Raw genomic sequence first — 26900 nt, forward strand, 5'->3', positions numbered from 1 at the left:
GAAGTCAAGGCAGTAGGGATGAAACAGGTTTAAGGGCCAGCCTGCGCTACACAGCAAACACTAGGACAGCCAGGATCAAGTATCGAGACTCTGTCTTAACAACACCAGAAACGAACAATGCATTTTGTAGGTAAGAAGATGGGTTTTGCCAGCGTGTTTGCTTTTTGGGGGGGATTTCTTTCAAATCCTAATGCATAACAATGGGTTAAAGTCTGTGAAGTGATTACTGGACAACAGCCAAAATATCGAGGCACGCCATAGCTCCTGGGAATGAGTACTGAGTAGGTGCACTCTGGCACTGCCTTAGGGTTCAAGGTGAGGGAGTGGGAGAGTGCAGAGGGACGTTTGGAGAAAGCTAAGATACACGCGTACTGCAAAGCCCGAACAGAGTCGTTCACACCAGTTTAAGAAGTGCCTTTTCCAGAAACCCAATAAAAGAACATGTGTTCTGAGGAGCTGTTTCAACCTGTCTACACCCTAGGCGACTTCCCCCACAAAACGGGCAAATCCTGGGCCAAAGTGATTGCCACGCCTTGCGTCTTTGGCTCCTGAAATCCCAGAGCACGTGCCCACAGGGGCTGTTTTAGCAGTGGACACTATGGACGCGGATCAAGTTTGGATCGTATCCACTCCGAATCGGTCCGCCCTGAGAGTGGGCTTGGCCGGCAGGTCCACTGGCAGGTTTCGCAAGGGGCCCGCCCGCGCGCCCCTCCAGCCGGTCCAGGGTTACGCCGCCAGCTGCGGTGCCCCGCCCCGCCCCGCCCCGCCCCGCCCCGCCCCGCCCCGCCCCGCCCCGCGCGGCCCGGCTCTCACACGGTTACTTGCGTGACTGACTCGGGCCGGGCGGGCTGGAGGACCGCGCGGGAGGAGGGAGCCAGAGCGCGGGCCCGCCCGCTCCTCACCGCCAGCCTCTCCTCCTCATTGGCCACAGGCCGGCGTCCATCACCCCCAGGTGGCGCTCGGATTGGCGGAAAGCGCACTTCTAGAACGAGGAGGGCAGAGTGACTCCGCGGGTCTCCCGCGGCTCCTTTTCTCCTCCTCCTGCTCAACGTCCACCCACCTCTCCCCACCCCCATCACTTCCCCCGCCCGGTGCTCTACAGTGTCCTTAGAAGACTCATTGGGCCAGGGGCGAAGCCAGCCACCTAGCGAGCCTCACTGCCATTGGTCTATGATCACGCCCGTCACGGCGGTACGCCCTGCCACTGGGCAGCCTCGCTGCGCTCCCGCCCCGCCCGCCGCCTCCCTCGCGGCTCTCCCCAGCCCCCTACCCCGCCCGCCTCGCCGCTCCTTCCCGGTCCAGCTGGGCGGGGACTGCCCTAGGACTCTTTAAAGTCTGTGAGTCACTGCACAACCTATCAATCCAATTAAATGTCTTGAGCGAGCCGAGCGGGCGGTGCTCCCCGCCGCCGGCCGCCCCTGCTCTCGGCGCCCCGCTATCCATGGCTGGCTGGCTGTATTCCTCCCGGTGCGCCCTCTTCCCGCATCTCGCCAGCCTCGGCAACTTCCCTTCAGCTAGCCTCTGCCCCCAGGCCGCCACGGCATGGGCTAGACCCCGAGCCGCTTCTTGCCGTCTCCCGTCCAGTCCGTGTGCGGTATCGCCCCTTTAGCCTGTCTCGCCCATCCCCGCCGTTTCCCCGACAGTCAGTCCATCCCTCGGTCGGCTTTCCTCCGCGGGGCAGCGGTGGAGGACCAGCGGGCTCCGTAGGAGCGGGAGCCCCCACCCCGCTCCTCCTCCCGCTCCTCCGCGCTCTCACTCGTCGGGATCCCCGTCCCACACCTAGGGACGCGCCGACCGACGTCCTCTCCCCGCGGCCGTACGACCCGCCCGGGGGCTGGACCCGGCGCCCACTTCTTCGCGGAAGGTGAGTACCGAGTGGGGTTTGGGGTGGGGTGGTCTGAAAAAATAAATAAAAAAAAATGTGGTGGCCGGGCCACTTTTGGGCAGGGCAGGGATCAGGTTGTGGCTGGAGGTTCCCGGTCGGCGTGGATGAGGAGGTGACTCCCTCCTTCCCTCTCTCGCTCCCCCTCTCCACCCCCCCTCCCCGCCCTTGACACCCTCCTTCTCCTGTCTTGCTGTACATGTAGGTATTGCCAGACTTCCACCAGCGGGGCATTATGCCGCCTGTGAAATAATTGGTGCTGGCATGCTCTCTGTCTTTTGAATGCCTAAGTGAGCAGTAATAGTCTGCGATGTGATCTGATAGACTGAGTGCCCCGCAGAAAGTGTAAAAATGCCTAATGGGGGCACATTTTCCTCTAAATCGAAGTTAACTTTCATTCAATAAAGGCAAAGCAAAAGGTGTTTGTAATTTGAGTGCATGGTGATAGAGGAGAATACTGGTTGCCTAATGGCTTAGTTTTTATTTTGAAGCAATTTTATAGGTTTTCTTGTGAAAAAAAATGTGAATTCAGTATTAAAGGTTCTGAAGTCTAAACCTGTTGGAAGAGAGCAGGTGAGAAGGGACTCCAGCATGGTATGTCCACTTCGGTTTTCTCTTGCTCTAGGGAGGCATTGCAACGCAGAATTCTGTCTTCGTCTTTATGCACAGAACAGCTTAGAGGTTGTTTCTTTGGGTATACAAATTTTGTGTTCTTGACTACTCTTTAAGCAACATTATTCTACAGAATTTCTTCAGTTTTTAATTTGGTTTCTCCATCTTAAATGCCTCCGGACTACGAATACCCACCACTACCTGTGTCACGAGAGTCTTGCTGTATGGATCTTTAGTATTTATTTTGAGGTGAAAGAATGATAAGAAATGGTTACTCCGAGTTGGCTTCCAGGGTTGCTGTTTAGAATTCATTAGTTTTAAGTCGCTATTACCCTCTTGAAATGGAGTTCTGCAGTAGTTGTCCACAAGATTTAAATTAGGCCAAACCAAACATATTTTGAAATATTAAAGTACAGCAAAGACCTCTTAGTAGTTCATTTTCTACTTCTCTTTCAGACTAACCAGAATAAGTTGTTACTAAATTTAATTTTAAAGAATAGACTGTTCCTGTACTGAAATCTGCCAAGTTGCTACAGAAAGATTTCTTTTTAAAGAGCAGAAATGTGGTTATGATCAGTCCAAAGTGGTGAAGTTTAAAAGTGACTTATATGTAAATGTTGCTTTAAAGAAGCACTTGTCACCAGCTTCAAGACCTTTCAGTATATTTCAGGAAGACCTACACAGAGCCTTTTTGAGTTGTTTAATAAATTTGCATGTGACTTTTTTCATGAGGCTGAAGCCTCAGAGCACAGGGCATCCTGCTGTCTGAATTTGAATTTTGCCAGTATCTTTCCCTCACTGGCTCTGTGACCTTGGACAAGTTTAAAATAATCTGGACCGTAGTGGTTTTCTCCAGTTGTTTCTCCAGAAAGGCTCCTCTTTAAAAGACCTCCCCTCCCCCAAAGATGAATAGAATGCTCGCCATCACTGCTGGAAGACAGGTATCTGCATAGACTTTCAGAGTGAAGTCACAGGGGCTGAAGAGATTGCTCAGTTGGTTGTCCATTTTCTGAACTCAGATTCTCAGTACCCACAAAAATGTGGCAGCCTTCCTGTAATGTCAGCACGGTGGGGTGGGGTGGGGGTGAGGCAGTGGAGACAAGGACTGTTGGGGCAAACTAGCTAGTTAGACTAGCCAAATTGGCAAGCACTGGATTCAAGCAAGAGACCCTATCTCAATAAAAGATGGAGAAAGAATGCAGCAGATACTTGATGCCAACCTCTAACCTCTCTGTGTACGTGCACATGCACGTGCAAAGATACAGGAATACTAATAAACATCCACTTGCCGTACACACAGGACAAGGAGTACAGCTCCCTCCAGAATCAGGCTGCTAGTGCCCATCAGGTGCCCGTCTGCCAGGGAGGCTCAAAAACCAACCAACCAACCAACCAACCAAACTAAACTCAAAACAAAATGCAAAGAGAGAGTTTTCAAATCAGGTTCTGTAGGTTCAAGTCTTAGTATTTTCTTTTGCCATTTGTGTGTCCTTGACCAAGTTACCGTTAGTTATTTCATCTAGAAAAGGAGGACAGTAGCAGCACCTACTCCATGTTGTTATGATGAGAGCAGATAAGCTCATATGTGCAGAGGTTCTGAAGTGTTTGGGATATCTTCCCGAGTTTAGCTCGTTTTTTGTTTCTTGTATACAGGTGACTTTTTAAAAGAAGTGTGTTTGTTTTGTTTTCCTTATTGCACTAGGAAATCAAATCTAGGACCTTGCCTATGTAAAAGTAAGTACTCCACCACTGAGCTGTATTCTTAGCCTCAGTAGTATATTTTTTAATGAAGGTAATAATCATTGCTGTTAATAAAAGAAGACTTTTATAAATATTCCTGATGTTTGAAATAGAGTTTATATAAAGCTTTAAAGAAATTCTATTATTAGAAGCCAGATATGGTGGCACACACCTGTAAGCCACCAGTAATCCAGAGGTAGAAACAGGAGGATTCCTGCAAGTTTAAGGCCATCTTGGTCTACATATAAGGTTCTATGGCAGCCAGGACTTCATAATAAGCCTTTTTCTCAAAATCTCTTCAAAAAGGCTACATATAGCTCAGTTGTTAAATCACTTATAAGCATGAGGACCTGAATTTGATCCCCAGACCCCACATTAATATTTCCTTATTTTATGTATACGAGTATATTGTAGCTGTCTTCAGACACACTGGAAGAAGGCATTGGATCCCATTACAGATGGTTATGAGCCACCATGTGGTTGCTGGGAATTGAACTCAGGACCTCTGGAAGAGCAGTCGGTGCTCTTAACTGCTGAGCCATCTCTCCAGCTCCAGAGCTCTCATTAAAAAGCTGGTTCTGGTGAGTACACGTGCAGTCATAGTACTGCAGAAGCAGCAACAGGCTGCTGTTCTCTGGCCAGCCAGCTTAGCCTACTTGGCAAGTTCCAGCCCAGTGGGAGGCATTGTCTCAAAAACAAAGTAGATAGTGCCTAAGCAATGATACTTGAGGTTGTCTCTGATTTCTGCATATATGCACACACATGTTCATGCTCACCTGCACACAGGAATATGCACACACACACACAAAGGAAGGAAACTCAGTTATTGGGCAAGACATACTGTATATACCTGTAACCTTGGTACTCAGGAAGCTGAGGCCAAATGATCAGAATTTAAGGGCTAGAGGGACTATATAGTGCGACATTGTTTTTGAAAAATGGCTTTGCTTCATTGGATGAGTTGAGTTGTCTACACTCTGTCACTTTTGTTTCTTTTTGAGATAAACTCTCACTCTGGTCCAGGCTAGTTAGTGTCAAACATGCTTAGCCTCCTGAGTGCTAGGATTTCAAGTGTGAGGCACCATTTTTGGCTTTCTTTCATTTAAATTTGCACAGTATCACGTGCCTGCCTCAATTACAAAATTGTTATAAAAATGGCATGATTGTTGCCTCTGGTGGCTTTCTCCTGGCTAAACAGAAGGCTTTGTAACAGTAGCGTTTCATTCCTGAGTCCATCGCCTGGTGCCTAGCAGAGCACATGGCATAGAAAGGAGCGAATAACCATGTGCAAGTGATTAAACAGGGTTTTCAAGTTGTTTATAAATAGCTGAATGTACAGTTAAGTCTGATACTGTAGAGACTGCTGTTACTTTTGAACTGAATTTTCATTTTATTTGTCCTATAGTGGCTCACACCTTTAATCCCAGCACTTGGGGGTAGGTGGGTTTTTTTTTTTTTTTAACTTTATTTTGGTGCTTAGAGAGTAAGTAAAATTTATAATTTATTTTCTATTAGTGGTTTTTATTTTGAAGACTATACTAAAGTACTCTGAAAAGGCACATCTGATATCTTCCTCTGTTACCTGACATGTCCAGGTCTTAATCATAGCCTTTTCTAACTTGTAAGCTTTCTGTCACTAAGTTGAATGCTATTCTTCATTAATGTGAACCGTACAAATTAGATCTTGAATGTGTCAAATGGTAATCGGATATAATTCTCTGCTTCAGAATTAATAAAGAGAATGTGTGAGTCTTCCATGGTGCCACTTCCTCAAGGACTGAAGCTTTGCTTCTGTTTCCATTCAGGAATAAAACTCTTTCTCTTGAACAGTCGTAATAATAATTTGCTGCTGAAGTAGCTACAGCAGGTATGTGGTAGGTATGTGGAATCAGTAAATGAGATGATTTTCAGACTTTCCCACATTTTCATAGACGTTACACAATTGGGAACCCTGTTACTTTTAAACAAACACACTGTACGGGCCACTGCCTGCATCGTTTACGGAAACTGGTTATTTTACTTGTCAGTACAATGTAGCTTGGTTACTGAGCCCTCTGAAGTTATAAAATGCATGAATTAAAAGAAGCATCTTCATTTACAAAATCAGGAGTGTGGCTGAGTTTTATAACGTAAAGCCTTCTTGAGGTCTAAGCTCACGAGGTAGCTCCTGTAACCAGCTAAGTCCGTGTATACGATCCCTTGTTTGATCAAATGATGCTACGTGGTTTTGTTGGCCATATAGCATTTTCATTGACTAAAATAATCAAATTTTAGAAAATGTCCTTCTTTATAGACAGAACCAGTTCTCATGGGCCAGGCAGCGCTGAAACCTGTGGCCTCCTGCTTTGGCCTTCTGAGTGTGGATCATGGCCAAGTGGCCACGTCTTGCTGTTTGTGTAGTTTTTCTTTTACTTCTTTGTGTAGCCTTGGGTGGCCTGGTACTTACACTGTGGACCACACCTATCTTGAGCTAATGGCAGTTCTTCTTGTTTTATCCTTTAAAATGCTCTGGTTACAAGCATGGGCCACTGTGTCTGACTTTGAAATATCGTTTTGTTATGTTTTGTTTCTTTTTGAGATGGGGTTTCTTTCTGAAGACCATGCTGGCATCAAACTCAGAGATTCATCTGTCTCTGCCTCTCAAGTACTGAGATTAAAGGTGTGTGGTATCCTGCCTGGCTTTAAAATATGTTTTTAAGGGTTGGAGAGATGGCTCAGTGATTAAGAACACTAGTTGCTCTTCTACAGGACCTGAGTTCAATTCCTGGCACTGACAAGATGGCTCACAACCATCCATATCTTCAATTCTCAGGGATCCGTAGTCGTCGTCTAATTGCCTTTGTTCATGCAAGCACACAGGTAAATGTGCAGGCAAAACAGTCACATAAAATAAAAAAATAAATCTTAAAAAAAAGTATTGAGCCCCATTCAATCCCTAATATCACTCCTTACCCAAAAAAGAAAAACAAACAAACAAACAAACTGTAACAGTAGACCCAGGCTTGGTGGGGAGACATGGCTCAGCAGTTAAGAGGACTGACTGCTCTTCCAGAGTAGCTGAGGTTCAGTTCTCAACACTCACATGGCAGCTCATTCCCGTCTATAACTCTGGTTCCAGGGCATCTGACACTCTCACACAAACATACGTTCAGGCAAAAACATTAATAAACATATAGTAAAAATAAATTATATACACACAAACACACATACACAGAGCCAGGCTTAAGATTTCTTGTCAAAACAAACAAAAGCAGAGAAAAACTTAAAAAGAAAGTCAAAGAAAAATTCATGCATTATTTCCTTTTAAAGGGAGCTTGGCTTTGGGACCCTCTTTTGTAGTCATTCATGTTGTAGTGTCTGAATGCAGTAGAATATACTCACTCAGAGTAGCGTGGCTTGAAGGATTGGCTTTATCCCATTTACTTCCTTTTATTTAGGGAGATGGACAAGGGTGTGTACTGAAAGGCTATACTTTAAAGATCACCCTTCATGGCCTCTAAAAATGAACAGTGAGCCTTCACCATTGTCTTTGTTGTTGGTTTTCTTTGTGTTTTGCTTTAAGACTGTGTCTCATGTGATCCAGTTTGGCCTTGAACTCTTGATCCTCCTGCCACCTTAGGATTGCAGGACTATAGGATTTAAGAACCTTTAAAAATTAGAAGGTAAAACCCGGCACTTGGGGGCCAGAGGCAGGTGGATCTCTGAGTTTGAGGCCAGGCTGGTCTACAGAGAGAGTTCTAGGACAGCCAGGGCTACACAGGTCAAACAAAGAAACAAATAAAATAAATACATTAGAAGGTGGCTAGGTGTGGTGGCATGTGTCTTCAGACCTAGCCTTGGCAAGGGGAGGGAGGAGGATGAAAAGTTCAGTTACCTGGTGTGTTCAAGGTCGGTCTGGGCCTCAAGAGAGTCTGTCCCAAAAAATAGGCTCAGAGTTTGCCTGTTATATAAATTTGTTAGAATTCAGCCTTACTCTTTCTTTAATTATTAGCAATTATGGCAGCCTTATGATAATGTTCAACTTTCAATGCGAACCTGAAATGTTGGTGGCCTCATAATAGGACCTATTTAAACAAATGAATCCTACACAGAAATGTCTAATCAGTTTTGAAGATAGAGAGTACTGATCTCTCGAGTGTGAGTTTTTTTATGCATAAATGCTTTTCTGACTGCTGGGACTGAACTATGTACTCTGCGCATGCTCAACACAGGCGCTGCCACTGAACTACAGCCCCCACCCCCCACAAAAGAAGCAACTCTTTTTGTTTTAGGATTTATTTTTAATTACCATGTGTGTTACTTTAGGTGTGTGCACGGAGGCTAGAAGCCTGGAGCTGGAGTTCAGGTGGTTAGGAACTGATTGACACGGTACTGGGAACTTATTTGTTCTGAACTGTTGAGCCGTCTCTCCAGCCTGCTCCCAGGAATCAACTTAAAAAACAAAACAAAACACCCAACGACTTACCTGTTTGTTCAGTCGCCACTGAACTGAAACAGCAGCTTGATTCATTCCCTGCTTTTGAATTTTTTTAGGATGATTTGTGTGATAGTGTGAGTAAGCCTTTAACACTGAATGCTTACTTTTAATATATCAAATAATCAAAATATCCCACCTTTTAAGTATGGTTTCCCACAAGTCTTTGTTGAAAAGTTGTTTTCAATTTTCTTACTATTTCTGAATGATTACACTCATTTGTGTGTGTGTGCATGTGTGTGCGTGTACATACATGTGCATGTGTGCATATGCATGTGCTTGTGACATCTTTCTGAGTTTTTTTCTTGACCATATTAATTTTTCCTTCAGCGCTCTGTGCGTTTGCCGATGTAGACCATGTAGAGATAAAGCTTTCTCTTATTTTAGACTGCTATATTGGACCAATGGAGAAGCCTTTTCTATAGAAAGATTTTCTTTGTTTTATAGAAAGATAAGCATTGATCATCTCACCTGCAGTTTACCTAAAGTTTAAAGACCACACTGTAAACCTAAGACATGGCTCAAAGTACTCGAGAGAGACGGCAACAGAAAAAATATTAACATCTTTATTATTTACTGAATATTTTTGGGGGGTGTGTGTGTGGTACAGCCTTTTTTTTCCCCCTCTGTTGATGTCACTGTAAAGTGTCTCAGACATGGACTTTGTTTTGCTCCATGCCAAGTGATTGCTGAATTTATAAGGAGCTTTCTTTTCTAAGTGGTGACTGTCCCAACCACATTGAGGGCGACTTTCCTGAGAAAGTCACAGCACGGGAAGCAACAGCTCCTTTTGTTTTGTTTTTAAACTCTTGAAATGGTGTTGGGACATCAGACCTCAGCCACAGTGAAGTTTTCCAGACTCACGTTGTTGCATGATTAATGTCCCTGTTGAAGTCATATCGGCATTACTGTCTTCATTGGCTTTAATTCAAATGAAATGTCCCCTTTGGGTTAACTGTTGTTTGGATTTTTTTTACCTAGAAAAATCAGAACATAAAAGTGAATGCTTTTTTCTTTCTTTGTGATGCTGAAAACCAGCCCATAAGCATAAACAGCAGATGCCCTACCACCGAGCTATACCTCCAGACCCAAATATGTATTTCAAAGTACTATGTCCATAAAAATCTTGTGAGGAAAAAAAAAAAAATCCCAAGGACCACAGTCTTTGACTTGGTAGGAATATTTACTGATTTCTCAAACTTCTTGACATTATTCAGACATCACAAGTCAGAAGTCCTTAGTCCCATTAAATAAAATAAATAGGTCTTCCTTTTGAGACTGGATCTCAAACACATTATGTTGCCCAGGCTGGCCTTGAACTTGCTTTTAGTCAGGCTGACCTGGGACTCCTGTGTCAACCCTCTCAGTGAATGCAGGAATCACAGATGTGCACCAGCAAGACTGCCTGGCTCTGACTTAGAAAACAGTCTGTTGCTATTTTTAAAATGTAATTTAATTCATCTTTAACTTAATTTAATTTTATGTGTATAGGCATTTTGTCTGCATGTCCATCTGTGCAGCCTGAATGTCTGGTGCCTGTGGAAGCCATAAGAAAGCATCAAATCCTTTGGAGTTGGAGTTATAGGTGGTTGTGAGCCACCCTGTCAGTGCTGCGGATTTGACACAGGTCCTCTGGAAGAGCAACCAGTGCTCTTAACTGCTGAGTCATCTTTCTAGTTCCTGTTGTACATTTTATTTAATGCAAATAAAATTAGACACATTGTATTCTGGAGTCCCTAATGTGGACCAGCTAGGCAGGGTGGGGTTGCAGAGCGGAAAGGACAGGCATATTCCCACTCTAGAACAGGTTCCAGAGGGTTTGGGGGAAGTCAGAGCTTGGTAGCAGCCACAATTAACCTTTGCACACTGATGCAATGATAACAGGAAAGAATCTTAATGTAGATTTCATGTCCTTTGTTTTTGTATAAAGAGAATCCCGATTCCGACCACAAAATCCATTTGAGTAAGCAATTTGTATTTGAATTTGAGTTGGGACTTCAAAACATAACAATGTCAGTTTCTCCCAGAAATCATGAATCTTCCTTATTTATTAACCCTGGAAAACTTTATGATGACCATGGTCTGGAGTGTTTCCTAGATTTTTTTTTTTAATTGGACTTTTTAAGTTGTTTTCTCCTGTCCCTTTGTTTCCTTTGTGACCAAGCCAAAAATTAAAAAAATAAAAATAAAAATTGGTAACAATGAATGTTTCACAATGGGAATGTAGCCACTTAGTTGTCCCAGCAATATTAAACAGTTAACAAGAGAACCTTGAGTTTGCTTTGCCTGCTTACAGTGGGAGCTAAGGCTGCAGTCTCAGTGACTGCAGTTTTGTCATTTCCTGCACAAATGAAACTGATAGTGTCAGTTTCATCTCGAATAACAAAGTGAATATATCTATGTTCTATAAAGTAGCATTACATGCAGTGATCATCGTGAGTTAGTTTCATGTTTATGAATATTTAGTATTTGTCCTAGGTTCTTGGGAGTATAGTAAGACACAGCGTCTTCCCAGTGATGCCTATAGTGCACTAGAGACAAAAGAGCCCTGCAATGAAATTAGTCCTTTATGTTTGGCCGTATGTGACGTAGCATAGTGCAAAGTCTGGTTGGTGTGTGCTGCAGCGGTAACACAAGTCCTAGATCAAAGGGACCCGCCCTCTAGAAGTTCTGGGTAGCCTTCTCTGGAATCCAGCCTTCCTTTAAGTCTAAGTAACATTGGTTAGAAGGCTTTTGTGTCTTGAACAAAGAATAGTTTCTTCTGCAGCTACCACACAGACTCTCAGTAGGGAAGCAGTGAAAAATGGAGCAGGCCTCACTGTCCCCAAGGGAAGCAGAAATTGCACCTGTGAACAGAGGTTTTAGACACAGTTTGAATGTATTTTAGGTTCCTGAGTCAAAAGTAAATACATGAAAGGCCCGAGGCTGGGAACCCTTGAAACATCAGTGAAGGTGCTGTAGTCAAGGGGAGTTCCCTGAAGAAGGGTGAACAGGCAGCCTTTTGCCAGCTACTAAAGTGCCTTCTCTCCAGCTTTGCCTAGAATAGTCCTGTCTGCCAGGTGGGTATGTCTACACCTAATTTGGCTAACTTAAGAAGTCTGAGTATATTGCTATAATTTATAAGTAATCTTTCTAAATTATTTTGCTTTGAAATTTAGCAGACAGGCCTGTTACTTTTTTTTTTTTAACGTTGTTATTTAGTGCTGGAACTGGACCGAAGGCCTTATGCATGCTAGGCAAGCACTTCCACCCAGCAGGGTTCTAGCCTTCGATTTAAATTCAAACACAATACTGTGTGAACCGTGGGTTTGTTGAATTTTTTTCTGAGTGTTTTGAAATGCTAACATTATTTTTAGATCACATATGTTTCTTTATTTGGAACTATGTCTAAGATAGGATAATATAATGCATTCCTGTCTCTTAGATTTAAATTTGGGGATAAAAGTACAAAATCTCACAGTTTATCTGTTAATGAAAGTTTTTAGACACTTTTGTGGAGACTTAAAATAACCCTTAAAGAGTTTCTCTTCCTGCAGAGTTTATTGTCCCTCTTATGTCTGATTGAAACCCCCCATCTAGAATAGTTATGTGCATTATCTGTTGTAAATGAATTCAAGGATGTGTGTGTGTGCACAGTGTGTAGCCTAACATGATGTTGTATGATGGCTGTAATCCTAGCACTTAGGAGGTGAAGGCAGAAGGATCAGGAGTTCGAAGCCATCCTCAGTTACATAGTGAGTTTGAGACTAGCCTGGACTGTGTGAAGCACTGTTTCAATACCAAAAGCAACAAGCTGCCATGGGGGTCAGTAGTAGAACATGTGCCTAGCATGTGTGAAGTCCTGGGTTGGATCCCCGGCAGTACCCATCTCTAAAGACAGAGAGACTGGCCAGGGAGGGAGGGAGGGAGAAGGGAGAGAGTGAGCTTGAGAGAGAGGGAGTTTACCAAATTGATTCCCATGGTCCATGCCTGTAATCCATGTTACTTGAATGTCTGAGATGAGAGGATTGAGTTAAAAAAAAAAAAAAACAACAACCTAGGAAAGACAGCAGACACCCTATATCGAAATAAACATTTCCAAATTCAGTATTTTAAAAACATGTTCTAAATGTATAATCAATAAAACCGTTTTTAAAGCCACCTAGGTTGTAAGGTACATTTTTATGACAATCTCTATTATCAGAATTTTTGTTCTGTTTCTTTCCTTCCCTAACAAGATCTCATTGCTTCTCACTCTTTTGGCTAAGATCAAGTGAGGAGATAGGGTCTTACTGTATATAGCCCAGGCTGTCCTGGGACTCAGTATGTAGCCCAGGCTAGCCTTGAGTTCTAGGTGTCCTCCTTCCTTAGCTTCCCAAGTGCTGGGTAACATGAGAACAACCACCCCTGTCCGTGAAGCAGGGTTTGAGTTTGTGACTTAATCGTTTCTCTCTTATGTAACTTTTAGTCATGTGTGTTTCCTACCTTGCCACACAAACACATTTAAAATAAGAAAAACAAATGGAACTGAGGAGGCACAGAGGAACGCGTGCTTCAAATTCCTGTATCAGATGGACCTTGGAGGGCTTCTCTTCATATATAAGACTCACTGGAGTGTCTTTAAAGAATCGGCACAAATTTGGATTTGGAGACTGGAAGTTATGTGCCTCCCAGGGATCCTTTCTCTACAGGTTTGCTGATCATGATTCATCTTTGACACGGAGATACGGATGTAATTTTAGTAAGGCTTCTCTGTTCTTTTTATTTTTATACTAAGAATTCTGTGGGAGGTTGGAGAGATGGTTCAGCAGTTGAGGGCACTGGTTGCTCTTCCAGAGGTGTGGGGTTCCCAGAACCCATATGGAGGCTCACAACTGCCTGTAACCCCAGTTCTAAAGGATCCGATGCCCTTTTCTGATTCTGTGAGCACCAGGCAGGCATGTGGTACACATTCATAAATGCAGGCAGAGCACTCATAAACGTAAAGTAAAACCATCTTTTGAAAAAGTATGTGTTGGGAGAGTGGGGGGGGGGCTTATGCCTTTCTGTGCATGGGTACATATGCCCATGCATTCCCCTCTCTCCCTCCCTTTCCGCCCCCCCCCCCCCAGGTTCTTTCACTGAGCTTGCTTTCTATGCTAGATGGCCTGGTTAGCCCCCTCCCTCCCTCTAGATCTCCCTGTCCACACTGGGGTTCTGAAAGACACAGCCTGGGCCCGCCTCTTATGGGTGCTGGGGATCTGAATTCAAGTCAGCTTACACGGCCAGCACTTTATCCATGGAGCCATCACCAAAGCCCCTGCTCTTTTTATACTTAGTGTCTCTTAAATAGAGTCCCTCCCCTTTTCACTTCCCTAAATTGAATTGTGCATGCTGGGCTATAAACTCTCTAGATTTGTTTAAAGGAGAATAAGTCCATCCTATTCTTCTACTCCAAGGTTGTGTTTTGTTGTTGTTGTTTGTTTGTTTGTTTGTTTGTCTGTGGTACAAGTATGGAGCCAAGGGTCGTCCCACTGCTAAGCAAGTGCAGAGCACAGAAGGCCTGGTACAAGCTTAGGAAATGCCTTCCTCCCTGATGCATTTAATTTGGTAGTTCTTACATTATCTGTGTGTGTTCCGGGGACATTTCTTTATTGTTGCATTTAAATGCCTACATCGAGTTTGAAAACATGGTTAACTTCTCATTGATTAAAAAAAGTCAAGAAAAAATGATCAGAATTTTGACTCAGGCATTTGGGCTGTCAGAGTGTTGATAAGCAGTGGCTTATCAACTCAAGCACTTTCTACCATATTAACAGAACATGTGCAGAATTACCCTTTGCAAGACACACCCCAGGAGTGAGACCCAGGCCTTGGTGCTTTTGGAAGTCCCTAGGTGATGTGAATGTACAGACACACTCTATAGTGTTGTCTCTGCTCTGTTTCCCTGCATACCAACTTTTCTTTTCTCTTCTTTTCTTTTCTTTTTTTTTAATGAGACAGCACTGTGTAACCCTGGCCAGCCTGGATCTGACTATGTAGATCAGGCTGGCCTCCTGAGTGCTGGGGTTACAGTGTATGCCATCCTCATAACCAGAACTACACTTTTCAAACGTGGAGCAAACCTGAAAGGATGACTCAGCAAACACCTCTGCACGTCTCCCTAGATTTGGTGGTTATGAACCTTTGGCCATATTTGCTTTTTGCCTTGCTCTCTGCACTCTCTCTGCAGGTTCACATCGTCCTTGTGTTCAGACATGCCAACTCTATAGTCAGTTTCTTAGTGCAGCCCCTGAGAACGAGGGCATTCTCCTGTGTAAGCACACTACTGTCTGCCCGTCCATGATGATGAAGCGGAGGTGGACAGAGGACCTGGCTGAGATGGTGGAGAGGCGCTCCTGACTAAGCCTCCGGCCTACAGGCCTGCAGTACTACTGCACTTGATTTTTTTTTTTGTCTTGTGTCGGTCATTTCTGTGGTGATGGGTGTCACTGCTGTAAGTATTGCTCTTTCAAACCTTTCAAATTGTTTTTCACTGTAAATTGTTGGCATTCCAGCTAGCAGTATCTCACCTCTTCAGGTACAAAGTAAGATGCACTTTGAATATTTGTTCTCTTATGACCAGGATGAAGGCTTGAATAAGGAATCCTCTGTTCAGTCAGCCACTGGACTGGAACCGAGTCTTTTAGTAGCTATGTCTTTGAAGTTGAAATGATTTAGTCACCTGTGGGCATGAATGCAGCTTGTTCCTGGAATCCTTCGCGCTCTGCAGGTAGCAGTGCTCCACAGGTAGCAGTCATGGAGTATATGTGCTGTGACTTCCTAAGCAGTGTGCTTAGATAGCAGGTGATAGTCTGGCATGCTGAAGTAATTCAACCCTGGCATGTCGAGCAGAAACCATACACTTGGTCAATCTGATTATAATTTCCGTGCTTCCGATGTCCGTAGTCTTTTTGTGTGTATCTCTAATTGCTTTATAATGAGAATGTCAGATCGTTAAACATAAAGGAAACAAAAGGTCAAATAGTCAATTTTAGAATTTGTGTGTGTGAGCATGTGAGTGCATGTGCATGTATGAGTACATACATGTGAATGTGTGTGTGTGTACATGTGTGTGCATGTGCATGTATGAGTGCATACAAGTGGAGGCCAGAGCATGATTCTTGGTTTCTTTCCTAATGGTCTCTCTCCACTTTATTTTTTTGTGACAAGAGTCTCTCACTGACCTGGAGCTCATGTGTGGGCCAGGCTGGCTGGCTGGGACGCCTGGCTACATCTCACTCATTCTTAATAGTTCCCTTTCCCTAATTTAAAAATGTTTAAGGCCGGGCAGTGGTGGTGCACGCCTTTAATCCCAGCACTTGGGAGGCAGAGGCAGGTGGATTTCTGAGTTCGAGGTCAGCCTGGTCTACAGAGTGAGTTCCAGGACAGCCAGGGCTATACAGAGAAACCCTGTCTCAAAAAACAAAACAAATCTAAACAAAAGAAAGAATGAGTGAGATGCAATCGGGATGTAGAGTAAATAGATAAATAATAATAGCAATAGTAATAAAAGAATGAGTGAGAGTCTCCGTTAGTTTGGTTTGTGTTGTGTTACTATTACTATATCTGTTGTTGTCAATGGCAAGTTGACCTTATGTAAAAAAAATTGTTTCCTTTTAACAAAATCTATGAATGGCTGGTACGTGGCTCATAGCTAGAGTGCTTGCCTAGCATGTGTAATTTCCTGTCTAACTAGGTAACTGTGACCAAATGCATGGACTTGGCACTGCTGCTGCAGATGAGTCTCTCTTCTGTGGTCATTGCTTTGTTCGTGGCATTCCCGTCTCTCCTTACACCATGCTGTCATCTGCGCTTTGTGTCATTGATGACTATGTGAAGCTGTGAAACTGGTTACAGCCATTTTAAAACCATGTCTGTATATTTCTGTGAAGGTTTTGGCCTCAGTCTCTGGGGTTCATCTTCAGGAGGAACTCGGGTGGCCATTAGGTTCCTTGAGGTTTTAGAATAGTGGCTACTTGTTGGAAGCGACCCCGGCCGGCACACCTGAAGTGCTGCCATGTTTTCTGTGCTACTGCTGTTGTGTTTAACTATAAAATGAAGGAAGTGCTAATAACACTTCCTACTTATTTAGCAGATTTTCCTCCCTGGCATTCAGAGGAGTTGGCCAGTATCAGACAGTACCCCAGCCTGCTTCTGTTTGCAATTCCTGTCATGTAACGCTATATACAACTTCCACCTATTAGCTTCTTTATTGTGCTCTTCTGCAAACTGTAAACTAGCATTTGCTGTTTCCACTTCCATTTCTCAGATACTGAAAATAAAGCCCATCTCAGTTAAGTATTTGGCCTGGGTTTTGTTCCAGTTAGCCAGAGACAGAGAAGAAACGTGGGACTCCCTGGGTTCCTCTTGTTGCTGAGCCATGCTTTCTCCTCTGTTTAGATATCGTTAGAGGACCAGAAAGTGTGCTCCAAGCACTGACAGCATCCCCTTGTCTCTTAAATGTGTCAGTGTTAGGATTTAGGTGAGCCTCTGAAGCAGGCACATCCCAGGTGTGAGCATCATCTGCTTCGTGGTCTTGATCAGATGTTGCCCCAGCAGTGTGTGTGTGTGTGTGTGTGTGTGTGTGTGTATGTGTATGTATGGGGTGATTGAAGGAAGTTATGGACCTGGCCCGTTTTCCTTTGCCTTTCTAACTGGAAGCACAGATTGCTTTCTGTCAGGGAATTTCACGAATGGGCGAATGTTCATAAGCCATATTTTTCCTTTATAGTGAAAAATGTAACAAAATCTCTCCCCAGTGGACTCAGTTAGAGTGTGGTAGTACGTGAGTGATTGCTTCCTGAATCGTATATAAACGTAGCCCTAGCAACTCTTCAAACGAAGTTGTTATAAAACATGATCACTAGACCAAAATATATACGTGCTTTGAAGTTTGTCCATAATTCTTGTTAGTGAATATTTGCAGCACTTGGAGGAGGGTTCTGTAAAGACCAGAACGTCTGCTTTAAGATGTTTCCCCAAGATTAAATAAAGGATGAAGTTTGTGTGACCGTCTGTCTACTTTTGAGTAACAAAGTGAAAGTGTGTTTTGATCAGTTTGCTCAATCTCAGTGACACATAAGAAGTTAAGTGTGGTGCACACACACCAAGAGCTTTTATTGTTTTAGTGCTCCTGAATATGACTAAGTGTGCATGAACTCATGCCACATAAAGAGTCCAGGGAGGCTGGCCATTGCCATCTTGGGTTTGGTGGAAATTGGCAGCCCCCCTCCCCACCGTCTCCCACACCCCCTGTGCCCCTGTCAAGACTTCTGTGCATTAAAATCAGCAAGAACCTGTAGACATGGAGCTAGCCTGCTCTTTGCTACTGAGTGTTCTGAAGCATGGAGAGTAAGTCTGTATGCACCAGGTAGTTAGAAAGATTCATTAACACAACGACCTTATTGCCCACGTTGCCTCTGAAAGCTACGGAAAATTGAGAGGGTGAACTTAATTTCTTGCTAACTGGTGGAGACAAAACTAAGGTTTAGAAGTCAGCATTTCACTCTGGGAGGAGGAAGCTGAAGGGCACTGATAAAGATGGGACTTGTTGGGGCTGGGGTGATAGTACAATCAGTCGGTAAAGTGCTTGCTGGCAAGCAAGAGGACCTGGGTTCAGATCCCCAGAACCCACATTTTGTTTGCTTTCTTTTTTAAAATTACTTTTTGTGTGTGCGTGTGTGCCTACATGAGTTTATGTGCACCATGTGCAGGCAGGTAACCAAAGGGCTCAGAGGGTGTTTGAACCCATAGAAGAGGCTTTTCAGACACGTGTGAGCTGCTGGGTGTGAATGCTTGGAACTCTGTGGAAGAGCAGTAATGGCTCCAACCACACCCCGGAGCAGAGCCCACACTGCAGTCTCAGTGCCAGGAGAGGGGAGATAGGTGGATTCCTGGAGCTCACAGTCTGCCCGCCTGCACAGGCCTCCTGATGAGTTCCAGACCAGGGACAGACCCTGGCTCAGAAAAACAAAACCGAAAACAAAAACAAAGAGTAAACCAAAGAAGCGTTTTGAAAGGTGTTGATTAACCACAGTAAACTGTGCAGATCAGAAGGAGAAAGCCAGGACCCCAGCTTACTTGATTTTGAAGTGTATGTTTAGGGAATATAAAGTAATGTTGATTTTCACTTATCCTTAACAAGATGTTTTAAAATCTTACCCATTAAAAATACAAATATAGGGATCTGTTGTTAAAAAGTGTTTTTCTAACATATACCAAGCCCTGGGCTCTGTCCTTATTTCCACATAAAACAGGGTCTGGTAACACATGCTCAGAATCACAGCACTAGGGAGCTGGAGGCAGGAGGATTAGAAGTTCAAGGTGCATAACCAACCTTGGCTAGGAGCCTTTCTCACAAAAGAAAAAAAAATGCCAAAATTATTAATTTATACATTACTTTAAGAAGTTAACCTTGACACCCTGTAGGCAATAAAAAATACATTTAAATAACGCTCATAATTTATTAGCAATCTCAACTAGAATCTGTAAAATTAAACAGTATCCAAACACATTTTGTAGTAAAAGAAACATATCTTACTGAATAACTTTACCATAACCAAAAGGATTGTTTATTCTGCATTTTATTTCACTTAAGGGGGGGTGGGAAGTTGTGCTCTGACAGATGACACTACCAGTTTGTAAATCGGTAGCCTGCTGAAAGAATAGAGGTGAAGTACACAAACCCGGCCCAGACAAAGAACACAAGTCACTGCACACCATCTTCCACTTCTTTCTCTGAATGACAAAGAAAAGGAGCAAGTAACAGCTGCCAGCTAGAGTCATTTCTGCGGAGACCATGTAACAGTGTGCGGCTGCTGCGGGCTGGCTTGCATAGTGAGGGAGGGGCGCTGCGCGGGGTGGGGCGGGGCCTGAGTTGCTGTGAAGGGCGTGGCCACGCAGCTAAGAGCAGCCTGGCGCTTTGTGCTGGATCCCACCTTGCACGGGTGGAAGAATTGACATTTGTGCTCACAGGACCAGCAGCCATGATCCATCCCAGCCAGCTTTAGTTTTTTTCTTTAAGACAAAGTGGGAAAAAAAACCCAATTCCTAAAGTGTCCCAGTTTATCATTTTATAGCAGTGGACATTTCAGCTGTGCGTGCAATTGTTATAATTGTAAACAAATAGTTCTGGGCGGAGGCCAAGTTAGATAACTGCAGTCAGGAACCAAATGGTGCTTCTACTGTAATGAGTAAAGCAAATGACCATGCTGTCCTATCCACAGTAGAACACAGAAAATGTTCATTTTAATTCTTAATTAAGATATCATCTTAAGGGGCTGGAGAGATGGCTCAGCAGTTAAGAGCACTGGCTGCTCTTCCAGAGATCCTGAGTTCAGCAGTAGACATGAACCTAAGGCCTGTTAGGCAAGCATTCTACTGTTAGTCCTCATTCACACCACCCTTGGCCGAAAGAAGGTGGTTTTTTTTTAACATTTATTTTTATTTTATGTGCGTGTTTTGTCTGTGCACCACATACATGCCTGGTACTTACAAAAGCCAGAAGAGGTTGTAGGATCCCCTGGAATTAGAGTTATAAACAGTTGTGAGTTACTCTATGGTTGCTGGGATCAAAGCATTGAGCCATCTCTTTAGCCTGATTTATTTTTAAGTGCTTGAGTGTGTACGTGTGTGTGTGTGTGTGTGTGTGTGTGTGTGTGTAGATACCACAGTTAAGTACATGGGCTCTGGTGGTCCCACTCCCTTAGACCAAGGTGCATAACCTTTTTTGTAAAGGGGTCATTTAGTAGAGACTGCACTTCTTGTCCTGGGAGCTAATTTCACTTGAGCTTTCCACAGGCATCCCTGTGAACCATGAGCAGCCTGCTGTGTTGAGTTTAGATATTGTGGGAGTGGCCCTAGTGCTAAGTGTTCCATCATTTGAAAGCCTCAGAAGACGCATAGGAGGCAGCCCATTTTGCTAAGTGTGGTGGTCTAATTCTGGCACCGGGGAAGCTGAGGCAGGAAGATCTTGAGTTTGAGGTCAGTTTGGGTCACCTAGTGAGTTTTAGGATAGCAACTCCTGGAATTGACTCTGCAGCAGAGCCTAGCTAGCCTTGAACCTCTGACCTTTCCTCTACCTCCTGGGCACTATGATTCCAGGTGAGTGCTGCCATTCCTGGCTTTCAATATTTTAAGTGAGAAAAATGACACTTCTGATACTAGCCTTTAACTCCTGGGAATACACTTTAAAGAACTAATGTCAGGTGAGCAGTGAACTCTGGAGCCTCTCTAGGTGTGCTGCTAATCGTTTGGGTGGTCTCCAAGGTGCACCAACTTGATAGAGTATGAGGAAACCTGTGTTGCTTGGTAGATTCTTCCAGAGTGGAGCCAACAATATTGTGTAAAAGGTCAGTGCACTATACTGCAGGACACGTTCAGATATACAGAAAAGCCTCATCCTAGCATCCAATAGGACATATGGAGGATACTTGGTATATGCTTAGAAGAAGAGGACTTCTCTTTAGTCTAGAAACCAGTGCTCCGTTGCCTGGCCTGGTGTAGAGTATGCTCAACTGCAAACACCTCAGCAGCATCCAGGTATTGTCCAGGGACCCTGCCCTCACCAAGGTCTGCAGGATTGAAGAACTGGACAGAGTGTTTTAGGGTTTACTTAAAAAACAAAACCTCAGCTATTCTTTGACAATGGTCTCACTATTACTCTTTTGCTACCCTGTATCGCATGATTCTAGTCAGTATAGAGACAGAAAAAGACTATTATAAATGGTGGATGCATACTTGAACTTTGCTGAAGAAACTTTAAAGTTCCTGCCTTCACTTACCAAATTTACCCTCAGATGTCTTTTATTTCATTTTATTAGTGAAGGCCAAAATAGAATTTGGTTAGGGTTTCTGTTGCTGTGAAGAGACACTGTGACCAAGGAACCTCATAAATGACAACATCTAGTTGGGGCTGGCTTACAGTTTCAGAGGGTCAGTCCATTGTCATCATGGTAGAAAGCATGGCAGCAGGCAGGCAGGCTGTGTAAGAAGGGGCTGAGAGTTCTACATCTGGATTGGCAGGCAGCAGAAGGAAGAACAAGACACACTGGCCAGACTAGAGCTTTTAAGACCTCAAAGCCCACCCACAGTGACACACTTCCTCTAACAAGGCCACACCTACTCTAACAAGTCCATACCACCTAATAGTGCCACTCCCTGTGGACCTATGGGCGCCATTTTATTCAAACTACCACACATTTCAATACCATATTTTTTTAAAGATTTATTTTTAATTTTATATGTATGGGTGTTTTGCCTACATATATGGGCACCACAAGCATGCAGTGCCAGCAGAGACCAGAAGAGAGTGTGAGATCCCGTAGAACAAGTTATAGACAATTGTGAGGTACCAAGTGGGGTACTGAGAATCAGACTTCCATCCTATACAAGAGTAGAGTGAATAGGAATGGTACCATAGGCTCATATTCTTGAATGCTCAGTCACCAGGGATTAGAACTGTTTGAAAGGATTAGAAGGATTAGTAGGTATGGCCTTGTTGGAGGAAGTGTGTCACTGGAGGTGAGCTTTGAGGTTTCAGAAAGCCCATGTGAGGCCTAGTCTCTGTCTGTCTACCAATCAGGATGTAGCTCTGAGTTACTGTTTGCCTGTGTTCTGCCCTGCTCCCCACCATTAATGATGGTGATGGTGAGGATGGGGGTGATGATGAACTAACCCTCTTAAAACTGTAAGCAATTAGTATACGAGTTGCCTTGGTTAAGGTGTCTCTTCACAGCATTAGGACAGTTACTAAAACAGTGGGAAATAACATAGCCACCTCAATACGGCCGATATTTCCTGAACTTCATCTTTGCCTCTTTCCCCATGTTTGTTTCATTCCTTATGGTAGACCATTTCCTTCTGTGCCTGGAAACATGGCCACCAGCAGTCTGCTCTGTAGCTCTGTCACTCAGATGTCCTATGCACCAAGTTAAACAATGATGGGCAAGGAACTTGAGAGCAGCATGGGCAAATGCCCATTCCTTGTAAGTCATTCATCAAGGCCTAGGGCAGTGGTTCTCAGCCTCTGGGTCGTGTCCCCTTGGAGAGTGGCAGATCAGATATGGTGCATCTCAGATACTTACATTATGATTCATAACAGTAGCATTACAGTTATGAAGTCACCACACATGAGCTGTATTAAAGGGTCTCAGCAGTAGGAAGGCTACCGAGATGTGAGAGTTTTGCCAAACCATGGCAATATGTGTTTGCAACCATATGACTATTAAGTGAGAGAGGCGTTTCCGTAGATAAGTGGTGTCTGGGAGGGAATCTCCCTCCATATATATTAAAACAACTTGGTAAGTTCTAGTGCCTTTCAGATGTCTAAACAGAGACTTGTAGTAAATAGTGTATTTTGCATTGGGGCAAGTTTGGCTGAAGAGGAAAAAAAAAACCTGTGAATCATTACTCATTCAGTGTGTTCTAGGCTTTGTGGTCTTCGTTGATAGTCTTCCATGGTGGTCATTAAAAATAGTGTTAATTGTAACCTACCCTACTGATCACAACTCATTTATGGATAATGGTCTGTAATTTGAAAAAGCCTGTGCTAGGCATTATGAGTAGAAACTAAGCTCATGTCAACTGGTACTTTGTTGTGGGCATTTCTGAGGTGAAGAAATGACTGTTCTGAAGAGGTGCTCTCTTGTCAGAGAGTGATGCGTGACACAGCTGTCCTTCCGAGTTTCTGTAGTGGATGTGACTGATAGTACCTTTCCTACTGAGGAAGTTATCCTCTAACCTTTTTTTTTTTCTAAGATTTCACTTTTATGTTTTGGGCATTTTGTCTGCATGTATATGTACTGGCGCCCTCAGAGGAGGCCAAAAGAGGGCATCGAATTTTCTAGAACTGGGGTCACAGACACTTGTGAGTCACCATGTGTGTGTTGGGAACCAAATTCCAGTCCTGTATATGAGCAGCAAGTGTTCTTTCCATCCCCTCTGCCCTAAACAAGTGTCCTGCTTCCAGCCTCCCCTCCCCACTTATTAAGAATCAGAGGTGCCATACACCTCCCCCCACCCCTGGCCTGCTCTCTGTTCCGGCACAGCTTTCTTGAAATGGCAGCAAGAGTGATAGGCAGCCTGTCTGACCACAACTGTGCTGTGAGAAGAGGCTGGGTCTCTAGCCTTTCTTCTGTGGAAGCATTTGGATCCATAACCTTCCTTCCATCTCTTTAGCTGCACTGACAGACTGAAATGCAAGCTTGGCAGTCATGACTGTAGGAGCAGAGGCTGCAGGGACGGGGAGGAGGAGGACGGGGAGGAGGAGGAAGAAGAGGAGGAGGAGAGGAGGAGGAGGAGGAAGAGGAAGGGAAAGAGGAGGAAGAGGAAGGGAAGGAGGAGAGTGCCGGGAGGAAGAGGAGGGTGCAGAAGGGGAGGTAGTCTCTTGCTGCTCACAGTCGGAGCCTGTGGATCTAGCTGAAGCGTTTAGACTGTCTCAGTAATGCAGTTAGGAGGAGGGAAAGGTTTCCTGGGCAAAACATAGTAAGTATTGATCAGAACAGGAAAGATTGATAATGTGACCAGTATTGATTAATTTTTATTCATTGAAAAACAGATTGGGGGAAGTATTTAGTACCCATATAATAAGCAGCTTGCGATTCACAATATCTAAAGAACTACAGATGGGCGTGTCCTCGCCACGTGTGGAGAAAGGTTGGCTGGCATACTCTTCTGATCCTTACGCTTCAGTTCCTCTTGCCCTCTGATCTCATTTCACACTTAAAATCTATTACTGTGGACCTCAAAGAACTCAAGCGTGGATTATATCTGCTACCTACCATTTTAACAAATAAAAAAGGTAAATATTTTTTCATTAAAAAATTGTGAGTCTAGGGACGTAGCATACAGAAAGGCTTGCCCAGCATGGGTTCAGTGCCTGTTAAGGAAAAACCAACTAAGAACCATCACCAAGAAAATAAGACGTTGATGCAAACAACGTTTTGTCTTGTTTGGTATACTTAAGCTGCAGCCCGGGACTTTGAGCATATTAGGTGCATACTCTACTACAGAGCCACATCCAAATGACATGGTTTTTTGCAGTTTTGTTTTTTACAAGAAATAACTAAGCTTTACCAAGATAGAAATATTAATGGATAAACAATCAACCCCCCCCCCCCCCCGACCTCCGCCGCCTCAGATAGAATCTTACTTACTATATAGCCTTGGCCAGCCTGGAACTCACAGAGATTCACCCGCCTTTGCCTCTGAGTGCTGTAATTAAGTGTGTGCCACCCACCATTGCTGTGAGAATCAATGTCGTTTTACTATGGCAAATCCGTTTAATGTCTCCTTCATAGAGGACAGCTAGATAATCATACCCGCTTTTCTATTCAGGCAGTTCTTTGGGTTGAAGAACAAGATGAAAGTGTGGATTCACACGGATATGTAGTTGGGAGAAGGAGGAGGAGTATTTAAATAACCTTTTCAGATAATTATGGATGTTCTTTTATACTCAATTAAAACTTGAAAGGTTGCTGCAGCATAAGACCTGAAACGAGGTCCCTGAACTCTTTAATTATTTGTTATATTAGGTGTGGCTTCTCTTGAATATTGAATGGGGTTTTACTTATGAATGACTAGGGAATAGCATCCATTGATTATTTGGAAAATACTGATTTAGTAAGTTATGCAGAGTTTCCCACAGCTGACATTTTTCATTGCACAGCATTAAAAAAAAAATCACATTGTTAACTTCTCCACTGAGGTGTCATGCTCAGGGTGGCAAATACAAATTGTCCCAAATTCTCATTTACACTTGCAGGCCTCAATTGTATTGCTGCCACTCAAACTATCTGCCTTCCTTTCAAGTCTGACTAAGCACTGTGTGTATGACTGCTGTGCTGGTGAGCAGAGGTGACCCATGCTTGATAGAGACCTTGTGCTCAGAGCTGACCCGGGCGGGGCACTTTTCAGGCCTGTGGACCTGGGTGACTCCAGTGCTTGCTGTGTGTGCTCCTGTTTACCGTACACAACAGTTAGGATTTGTGCTTGGAGGGAGGACTAATACAATAACACTTGTCCTTACCTGGACATTTGACAGTCACTGACATGGACATACAGGATGTACTATTGTGGTTCTTTGGCCTTTGCTTGTGTGAGGCTCCAGCCCTTTTACCTACTCAAAGTTCTAACTTTGAAAGAGTAATGCATCAGAATTGTGGTCACAGTCTTGACTGTGTACCCCTTGAAAGAGTCTAGGGAGCCACAGGGGCTGTCTTACCCTCAGGACACTGCTTTGAGAACTACTGCCCACGAACCTGCGCAGCTGCTGTGCCTGGGGTGGGTGCATGCAGGACCCCATACATGCCGGAGGGCACATCTTAGGGTTCTGGTGATACTCTGTGGGTTTGGGTTTTTTTTTTTTTTTTCATGTAAGAAACATGATTTGGAATAAGCAAACTATAAAAGAATTTTACTCATTTTTTAAAATTTTCTCGCTGTGTTATTAGGGATTCTTGGTGAAGCCTGCCCACACAAACTAAACCAGTGAGCTCTAGGCCACCACTCCTCACCCAGCAAAGCCCAGCACCCTTGCTTAGCTTACAGCTACACTGAGATAATTCTTTTAGTACATGTGCTCTTGCACCCAAACTGTGAACTGCCACCAAAGGATGGGAGGCCACCCTTCTTTTCCTTCTCCTACTCTCTTTTCTCTTCTCTTCTCTTCTCTTCTCTTCTCTTCTCTTCTCTTCTCTTCTCTTCTCTTCTCTTCTCTTCTCTTCTTTTCTTTTCTTTATTTCAAGGTAGGGTTCTCTTTGTAGCCTCAGCTGCCCTAGAACTCACTCTGTAGACCAGGCTGGCCTCGAACTTACCTCCCCAGTGACACCACTGGGTCTGAGAGGATATTGTTGGGAGCTCAGGAGGATAGGAAGTTCACAGCTTTCCTCACAGGTCAACTCATCTGAGCACTGGAGAGACGGAGAATCAAGCTTTGCTTACACACTCAGTGCATCCTGAAGGCCCTGCTGGCCGCTTAGAAATGGTCAGTGTAGTCGGTCTTTGTGTTTTCTTCTTTATTATATAGCACAGGCTGACCTTGAACTCATGACAGTCTTCCTGCCTCAGCTTCCAAAGTGCTAGTATTACAGATATAAGGCTCCACACTCAGTTTTGTTTTGTTTTAATATGAAGAATTGCTTTTGTTAGGGATTGGAAAACTGGCTTCATGGGGAAAGTGTAATTTTGAGGACC

The 26900-nt window shown here is 44.0% G+C and overlaps 1 protein-coding gene across 2 annotated transcripts in view; it reads left to right on the forward strand.

The window, feature by feature from the left end:
- Positions 1–1269: 1269 nt before the first annotated feature.
- Positions 1270–26900, forward strand: part of Sertad2 (SERTA domain containing 2) — a 109858-nt gene continuing 84227 nt past the window's right edge. For both annotated transcript variants that reach the window (NM_001362867.1, NM_021372.3), the window contains exon 1: positions 1270–1864. The gene's annotated coding sequence lies outside the window, so the exon portion shown is untranslated. The remainder of the gene's footprint in view (positions 1865–26900) is intronic.

Source organism: Mus musculus, chromosome 11 (assembly GCF_000001635.26).
Source record: "Mus musculus strain C57BL/6J chromosome 11, GRCm38.p6 C57BL/6J".
Lineage (NCBI taxonomy): Eukaryota > Metazoa > Chordata > Mammalia > Rodentia > Muridae > Mus > Mus musculus.